The following is an 8,597-nucleotide window of genomic DNA, read 5'->3' as shown; positions in this document are numbered from 1 at the left end:
AAAATTTAGTTGTGCTACAAGGTAGTTATGGTAATTACAATGGCTGAGAGAAGGCTTGTGTCTCTCATGTGACTGCTTCCTTCTCTATAATCTCTGAATCCAGATTCTGGGTGGAAAAATTATTTCTTCAGCTTGATACATCCAGGCAATTAAGACCTTGAGTCTCCTCAGGCACTTCAGTCTCCTCATGGTGTATTTTGCAAAGTGTTGGGAAATCCACCAAATGTGTATTTGCTTAGGTTTTTCCCACTTTTCCTACTTGCTACTCCCCCTCTGAAAGTTACTGAGGAACCACTCTGTAGACTCATGGACCCTGGGCCTCCCATGGAGGGGAGGAGATTAAGTCTCCAAAGTGGGCTGAAGTACGCAAAATACAGGTACTGATGTGACTGGGCTGAACCATGTTTTTCTGTGCTTTTTCCTCTGAGGCAGTAGCGCTCGTAGGCAAAGGGATGGAAGGGTAGGATGGAAGGGGGCTCACTCAGGCTATGGAAGAGCTGAGCTAGATTTGCCCCTTTCTCTCCCACACTTCAAGTATCCCTTCTGATAGAAAGGAAGGGGCTAAATTTTCAAATTAAACCTTGAACTCTGCAAAGTCCTGCAAGTCCCGTGTGAAGAACCCAACACCAAGTATCTAACACATAATGCCCCCCGTGGGAGCCCTTGTTTCCCACCTGGCCTATTCTAACCGATACCTACACAATCCAGGTATGTATTGGGGATTGCCATGTCCAACAGCTTTATGAATGAATGTAATAAGAGATCGCTGTGTGGTTTTTACTGAGGAATTTTATAAGTATAAATGCCTGGCTTTTGACGTGATTTTCTCTAGTTTCAGGTTTCCTGCCAAAAAGATTTAGACATTTTTTTCTCTTATTAGTTCTTTACATACTAAAGCACAAGTCTTTCGCTGCTTGACTACATTAGCCCGTAACAAAAATAATTCAATCACTGTTGATCCTCTTATATATAACACTTTCCAAATGGTACACCAATAACATGGTACCTCTTTCTTAGCAGTTTATTTTTTTTCTGACAGAAAAAAACAGTGATTTAAAAGTTTGTTACATTTAAAAATACTGAAAAGCTCATGTAATGTGTACCTTGATTTTGTCATATTAATAAGTGTTAAATGTTAATTGACTGTCCTGTAATTCAGTGCTTCGGAGCTTTAAAATGTAACAATTTGTTTTTTTCATTTGAATCATCAAAATGTAACAGTTCAGCATGTGGCAAAAGAATGAAAAAAAGTCAGCATTAAACCAGATAGGGCCAAACGGAACTTGTCGTGGGGCCATAGCTGCTGCTTTTCAGCTTTTTCTAATTTGCTGCTGCCCCTTAAGATTACTGTATGGAGAATGGCTGTAGATTTCTGTTAACTTGGATCCTCAAGATGCCTCCTCGTTTGTTCTCCTTAAGCATCTCAGTACGGGCATGCTCAACAACAATGCACAAATCTTTGCTTAGTGGGGAAGCACAGACCGTCCTCCATGTGATAGTTGTGACTTTATAGAACTCATAGAGGAAGGGGACTGTAGCAATCTGAAATTCATAGGTCTGACATTTAATCTAATTTTTAAGAACTCCGAACACTTTTAATTAGATTAAAAAATTCTAGGGAGTCTCTTGAAAATCTATAGTCATACAACCCTGTTAGGATTGTTATTACTTTTACTATAATGGTTGTTACTATCTAACATCTCAGTTGCAGAATTGCTTGAAGACCACAGCCATCTGTAAGGTGTTTACAAACGCTGTCATAGGAAGTACTCTTCACCCTAAGCATACCAATTAAGAAATTTAAATTATGAGACAGACTTAAAATCAGTAATGAATCTTTTTTTTTTTTTTTTTTTCTCTTAGGGCTTTGAAAATGAAACTTTCTTTTCATATAAGACGTATGGAAAATTCTTTTTAAAATTACAGCTACATCTTTTCATAATCACCTGACATTTTAGGGAAACTGCCAGTGGTCAAGAGGTACCCAGGATGACAGGAGTGAGAGAAACGGGACAGCAGGCCTTTGCATTTACAGGATGAAACGAAGGGTCTAAAGACTTTTCTCTGCCTGTATTTTTCTAAATGACTGTATCTAGCTCGAGAGCAGTTATATTTTTGCAAACCAGGATGCAGAGCTCCTTTGCAGATTTCATCAAGCCTCGTCTGCATGTTAAAGTGCTCAGTTCCTAGAGCATATATTTTCTCACATTGCAGCTGAAGTTACTTGTAGGCTGAATGAAGGTTTATATCTGTCAAAACAGCAAAATCCCTTTAGTCCACTGAGATAATTAAGTTATGTATAAAGAACATCTGCTACGCGTATGACCATCTATATGGTTTTGGACAGAAAGTTCTCGCTATAGCAGGGTAAGTCCAGTTTGAGAGTGGCCAAAGGCTGATTTCCCTATGCAAAGATGGGAGGTTTTTTTGAGGATCTTCATGGTTTTACATCACAAGGGCATTTGATCCTGTATTCTCAGCTGACAGACTGTTGTAGTTACAATGCTAACTGCAAAGACTAGAATTCTGTTATGGTGTGAGTTGCAGGTTCTCTCTGTGTCTTATTATTGGGAGTAGGTGTTGTTTTAAGATTCTAATTTTTCTTATGCTGGAAATATCTGTTATCTAATCTCTAATTAGGAGTCATGAAGGACCAATGAAGTTGAAATAGAAATACTTTAGCTAAGACATTTACATTAAGCTTTGGATAGAGTGAAAAATAGCTCAGTTAGAGCACTAAGGACTGAAATATTACAATAGTAGCAATCCTGACTATGTCCCTTTTTTTAGTTTACTGAAGTTTCCATTTGCATTCCCAAGTAGTTTCACATCAAATCATTTTATGGAGTTTTTGTGCAGTAGAATAAACAGAGGAAAAGGAGCAAACTATTCATTTCTTGTTCCCATGAATCATTCTTTCAGCTTTAACAGACCATTTTGAAACACTAAAAAGTCATGAATGGAATTTCTGAATTGGGTTAGAATCATAATTATAAAGTGAATCGTGGTTCATTTTTGGTTTGGCTGGTTGAGTCTTAGAAATCATTCATTTACTATTGCTTCAGGCTAGCTTGAGAAACAAAATAAAGTTGAAAGCTGAAATTCTTGCAGTCACTTAACTAGCATCTGAGGCTTTAGAAAAACTATCAAATATCCAGAGATTTATAAGGCCTGGTAATATTGCTGTACTGAGACTATGCACACGAGGAAAAGTTGGCAGACTATGTTGTTAAAGGTAGAGATTTGTTGTTAACAAATCTATGCCAGTAGTAAAATTTAGTTGGAACCCTAATCTTCTTTTCTAGCTGAAATACTAGAATACCCCCCGAAGAGGGCTGTTTGCATCACTTTGATAACATTTTTCTGATTGGTATCATGGTTAAACTCAACCCCGTAGTTCATGGGGAAGTGCTCGCTGTCTTCTGCACAGCACAGGGTATCGACATAATTGCCATGGATCCCAGATACCCCTAAGAAGGAATCAGTACATCTAACCAAATTCTGGTTTCTATGAGGAAATTCTTATTTTTGGCCAAAACAATGGCAAGCATAAAACCTTAGTGTTTAGGAAATGCTTTGTATTATATAATATTTAAATAATTAAAAATCTTGCATTCAAGATGGTGGGTGGCCTAACACAACATTAATAAGAGCCTGTTAAAATTGTACCATCAGGCAGTAGTTCACTTTTCTAAACCTATAAGTAAGAGGTTTCACATTAGGTTTATATTCCTCGGTGTGGATTTCCAAGTGAGGTTATAAAGTTATTTAGCAGTAGTGACTGAATTGCAACGTATATATGCATATTTGACGACTTGTTCAGGAGAACGTGAAGAAGAATGCAGTGAAAGCTGACAAAGTTTATTCTGTTAGCTAAGACAAAGGTTGTTAAACAAAAGGAAGACAATATGGAACTAATGAAAACTCTAAGGGGATCCTGGACAAAAATATGCGTGGAAATGTCTAGTCAAGGTTTTGTTTGATGTAGTCTGGTTCTTAGGCATGGACATTCATTACTGGTTCAGCTACATCAGGTGTGCTTTTGGCGTGCATCTTAACGTTTCAGCTAAAATCTGTGGAGTCCACTTCATGAGATCTTTGTGAACCTAAGCCTGCTAAATAGAGTCAATCATGAGATTTTCTTAGAAAGTGCAATTCTGACTTGAACTAAAATGCAGACGTAGACACACCATCTGTGCCTGCTTTGTGGACAGTACTGGTATTATAATAAATAAATACTTGCTTTTTGGAAAAAATCACAAGGGACTCTTTCAAACCTCCATTTTTTTATCTGGCTGTCTGTCTACCCTTGTCTTTATGTGACTCCTATCACAAGTTGTTTCCTCTTTCCTACACCTTCGTTTTCAAGGCTAAAAATTTGGCTATATCGTTTTTCTGAAAATAATCCCCTTCCTGATCTCCGCTCCTAAACAAACTCTCCTGTCACGTATATGTGTAGAAAGAGTTTTTCACTTCTAGATATCCTCTAGGTGAACATTTTGGTCTGTTTTCACTCTCTGTCACAAAACAGAGAGTACACAGTGCCTTCCACTGGATGACAAATGAATTCTTGCTTTGGTTTCTTCTCTTGTCAACTTACATAATCTTGATATGGCTTTCATGGTTAGTGATCAATCTGCTCTTAAACAGAAACTGGCATTTCCAGTAGCATATCCTACTTGGAATGAGATTTTGTATCCTTTATGTCTTTTATCATTTTATACATGTATAAACTCTTCTAGAATGGGATGTTTCATTCTTCCTTTTTTGTTTTCTTCTGGGGTATCTCATTTCTAGCCCTTTGCTTTGAAGTCACCCACTGACACCATTGTTTCACCCACTGAATTCTCTGTTCTTCAAGCCCACCGATACACCTCTAGAAACTACACTTGTGACATTAATCTTCCACTTCTGAAGTCAGATTCTTGTAATTTTTTCCTGGTTCTTAGCTGATATTACTGGGGTCATCCCAAACATCTGGCCAGAACAAGAAGTATTGCTGCCTGTGAGATGATTTCAGTGCATTGCTCTGATCGGTGCTCAATTCTTTATTCATATTTATTGTGTGCTGATTAATTTTTTACATGCTTTCTCCTTCAGATTAGGCTCAGAATGAGAAAAGAAAAGAAAAGAAAAGAAAAGAAAAGAAAAGAAAAGAAAAGAAAAGAAAAGAAAAGAAAAGAAAAGAAAAGAGAAGAAAAGAAAAGAAAAGAAAAGAGAAAAGAAAAGAAAAGAAAAGAAAAGAAAAGAAAAGAGAAAAGAAAAGAGAAAAGAAAAGAGAGAAGAGAAGAGAAGAGAAGAGAAGAGAAGAGAAGAGAAGAGAAGAGAAGAGAAGAAAGGAAAAGGGGAAAGCAAGGCAAAAGAAATGACATCTCCAAAGTTCCTGGCCTCCTAGGGACTCCTGCAAAACGTCTCTCAGCCCCTGAGTATGGAATGACTTTCCAGTACAACACACTTGTAATCCTTCTCATGGCATCTTCTAACGCTTATAAAACTGGCTAGAAACTAACCAAATATTCCCGCACCATCTATAAATTATGAGACAGACAAAAAGCATGCAAACATTTGCTGATTAAAATCGTACTTGGAAAGGAAGAGCCTCACAGAGATTTTATTGCTTTAATGCTCTAGCCACTGCCTAGCAGCCATGCAGGAATCATTCAGGAGTCTGGAGTCCAGTCGAGTAAGATACTGAAATGTCAAATGAGAGTTTTGGAGGAGACGATGTTACTCTTCAGCTGAACCTTCTGAATTCCCTCAACATTTGGTCAGTGTCCTTTACCTCTTTTTCTCATAAATATTATGATTACTCCTGCTCTCATGCAAATCATAATAGAATCCAGAGAGGTTTCAACAGAAATAGAAGCAATGCAGAATTAAGTCAAATGAAAAAAAGTCTAAATATGCAATACTGTATAAAACTTAGTTTGTTTTTCAGTAATAACTATTCATATCAACATACAGTCGATACAGTTTCATATCTACAAGTGCACACATTTCATTCTTTGTTGCACCAGTGCTTTTGAAACTGTTATCATTGGCTTTGATCCCAGTCTGAGATGTAGGCAAAAGATCTCTGAGTTGTGTTTCATGCAGAATCAGGACTGTCCTCTTGAAGTTCATCTGCTGTCTTGGTCCCAGGGCTAGAAACCTTTGCATACTTTTGGCGTTTAAAACTATTATTTTCCTTAGGTAATACAGACATCTTTCATTGCTCGGCACTTTTGTACCATGTCACTCTGTCTTCCAGAGTGGCACTTAATCTTATTGCTTCATTTGTGTTGCTGAGTGGACACCCAACTCTCCAGTCTTAAACACTCTGTCTTGGAAAATTTTTCTCCAACATATATTCCTCTCCTTCAAATTTTGCATGCAAGCCAGTTATTTCTGAAGCCTATGTGTGGAGATGTATTATTATGGGTATTTTTACAACAAACATCTGTTTAACATCTATCTGTTGCTTATATGAGCAATGTAAAGCTAAGTGTATGCCTTAAGTCCCTCATGGAAAATATTTTTGCTGCATTTTTTTTTTTTTGGCTTCTCAGCTGTGCATGTACTGTAAATAAATTTGTACTCTGAAGCCATAGTGTTTATGTCCAACTGCCTTTTTCCCTCATCCATCCCTGCTCTCCTTTCCTTTAAGGTGGCTATTCAGAAACATCTGCTTTCTGTTACTCTCTGTGTCAAACAAAAAACAATCACAGTGCTCATTAAGAAGTTTCCATGTTTAACCTTTGCATGGTGACTTTCAGAGAAAGAGGACCTCCCAGCTTTTTTCTTGAAGAGCTTTGTTATTTTCTCACCATAAACTCTCAAGAAGGCTTTCAGCAGCTCTTCCATGGTGCCTGGTTGCTTGCCTGGAAGCTTGACATTCTGAAATATTCCATTCTTATAGTCTTCAGTCTTCAAGTCACATTGGGTGGTGTGCTTACCACAGTAACTGTAAAATGACTGTTGTTAAAATAATAGCTGTTGTTTTAAAACTTATGCAATATTTCAGAACCTCCTTGTTCACACCACTAACAAGCAGTTCCTTCCCATGAATGCATAGCACGGTTCTAAATTAACCCAGCCAGCTGATGAAAGCTTGAAAGCAATCAATGCTTCTGCCTGCTTGGTAGGTGTTCTTTCATTTCGTCTAAGGTTACTTGTGGTCTGGGTTCAGGAAGATGGAAAAACTCTGCTCTTTTCCATTGTCCAAGAAGTGTTGAGGAATGTGTGCTACAGGAAAAAGTCCTTAACAGAAAAGGAAGTTAATAACATTGTATTGATGGATATGAATTTCTAGAAGACTTTATTGTTTGTTATAAAGGCTTTTGAACCCTTTTAAACCTTTAAAACGGTCATCCTTGTGGACCTGGCTTTACAGTCAGTATTGTTGCTTGTACAGAGAAACTTGTTGGTAACTGGTGTAGCAAAACTCCGTGTCAGATCTGAAATGAAGGGGAAAGTGAGAATTATTTGTAAGAGCTCTGAGCAAGTTGATTTTACTCAAACTCATTGTCTCACTAGATGTCTTCAGTCACACTCTTACTTCCACTCACTCACAAGCACCAGGTGTGTCTGAATGTGACACAAAGGACCAGGGACACTAGCTACTGGGTCCTCATCACAGCTCTGGGGTTCTTCATGACTGGCAATGATGAACTAGTTGTTGGACAGATCTTTCATGTCCATTTAGGGATAGTGTTTTGCTGTTATCCTTCTGTTGTGATAACAGGAGGGAATGGCATATATGATGTTCTGCAGCCTTGTTGCCATCCATTCCCTTGTTCTGGGAGTGTCTTCCATTAATGAGTCATTTCTGCTGTGGTCTTATCACAGTGAACTGTTGTCTGAGTTTGACACATTCCTCAGTGTGATTGACTGGGAACAGTGCTCTTCATTAGGCTATTTTTTTAACCCTTGTTCTGCTGTTCCTTCTGGTGCTTTCTCTCTCACACACACACATTTACATTCATATTTAATTCTTGCCAACCTCAATACTTCTGTTACAAGTCCCTATGTCCTGGTTACAGTTCTAGGAAAAACTTGGAATTATAGCTGTGCAGGACTTAGGCGTCATGAATAACTGGCGCTCTCCCCATAACATGAAAGATAAGAGGTGTACGTGGTTCATTATGAGAACACATTATAGCAAACACAGCAACTCAGAAAGCTGCATAACTCTAAAGCTTGCAGGAAAGCAGAATATAAGCAAAACCCACACCTGCTCCTACTTACAGCCACATACAAGAAAAAATGTACCAGTGTGAATGCAATATTTGACAAGGACGGGCCATCTCTCTGTCCCATGCAGATACTATCAGGTCATGTGTGATAATGTTAAGACCAAGAAAGCTTTTAACCTCCAGCTTGAGGATTATCTTTCTTTTGCAGACAAAAAGATTGAGATCATTATCCCTTGAGTATAATGAATTTTTTAATTTTATTTTTGAAATTTTCAGCACTGGCTTGTTTCAGAATTCTTATTCTGTGAAAAAAAGTGATTTATTCAACTGTATCCAACTGTGCAGGTGCTTCCTCTGTGGCCTCATTGATATCACCTTGCAATAAGCTGTGGGCTTTTGATGCCACTGTGTTTGAGGCAACCC

This window comes from Charadrius vociferus, unplaced genomic scaffold, assembly GCF_000708025.1.
Source record: "Charadrius vociferus isolate BGI_N301 unplaced genomic scaffold, ASM70802v2 scaffold491, whole genome shotgun sequence".
NCBI classification, from domain to species: Eukaryota; Metazoa; Chordata; class Aves; order Charadriiformes; family Charadriidae; genus Charadrius; species Charadrius vociferus.
This window is presented reverse-complemented; position numbering follows the sequence as displayed.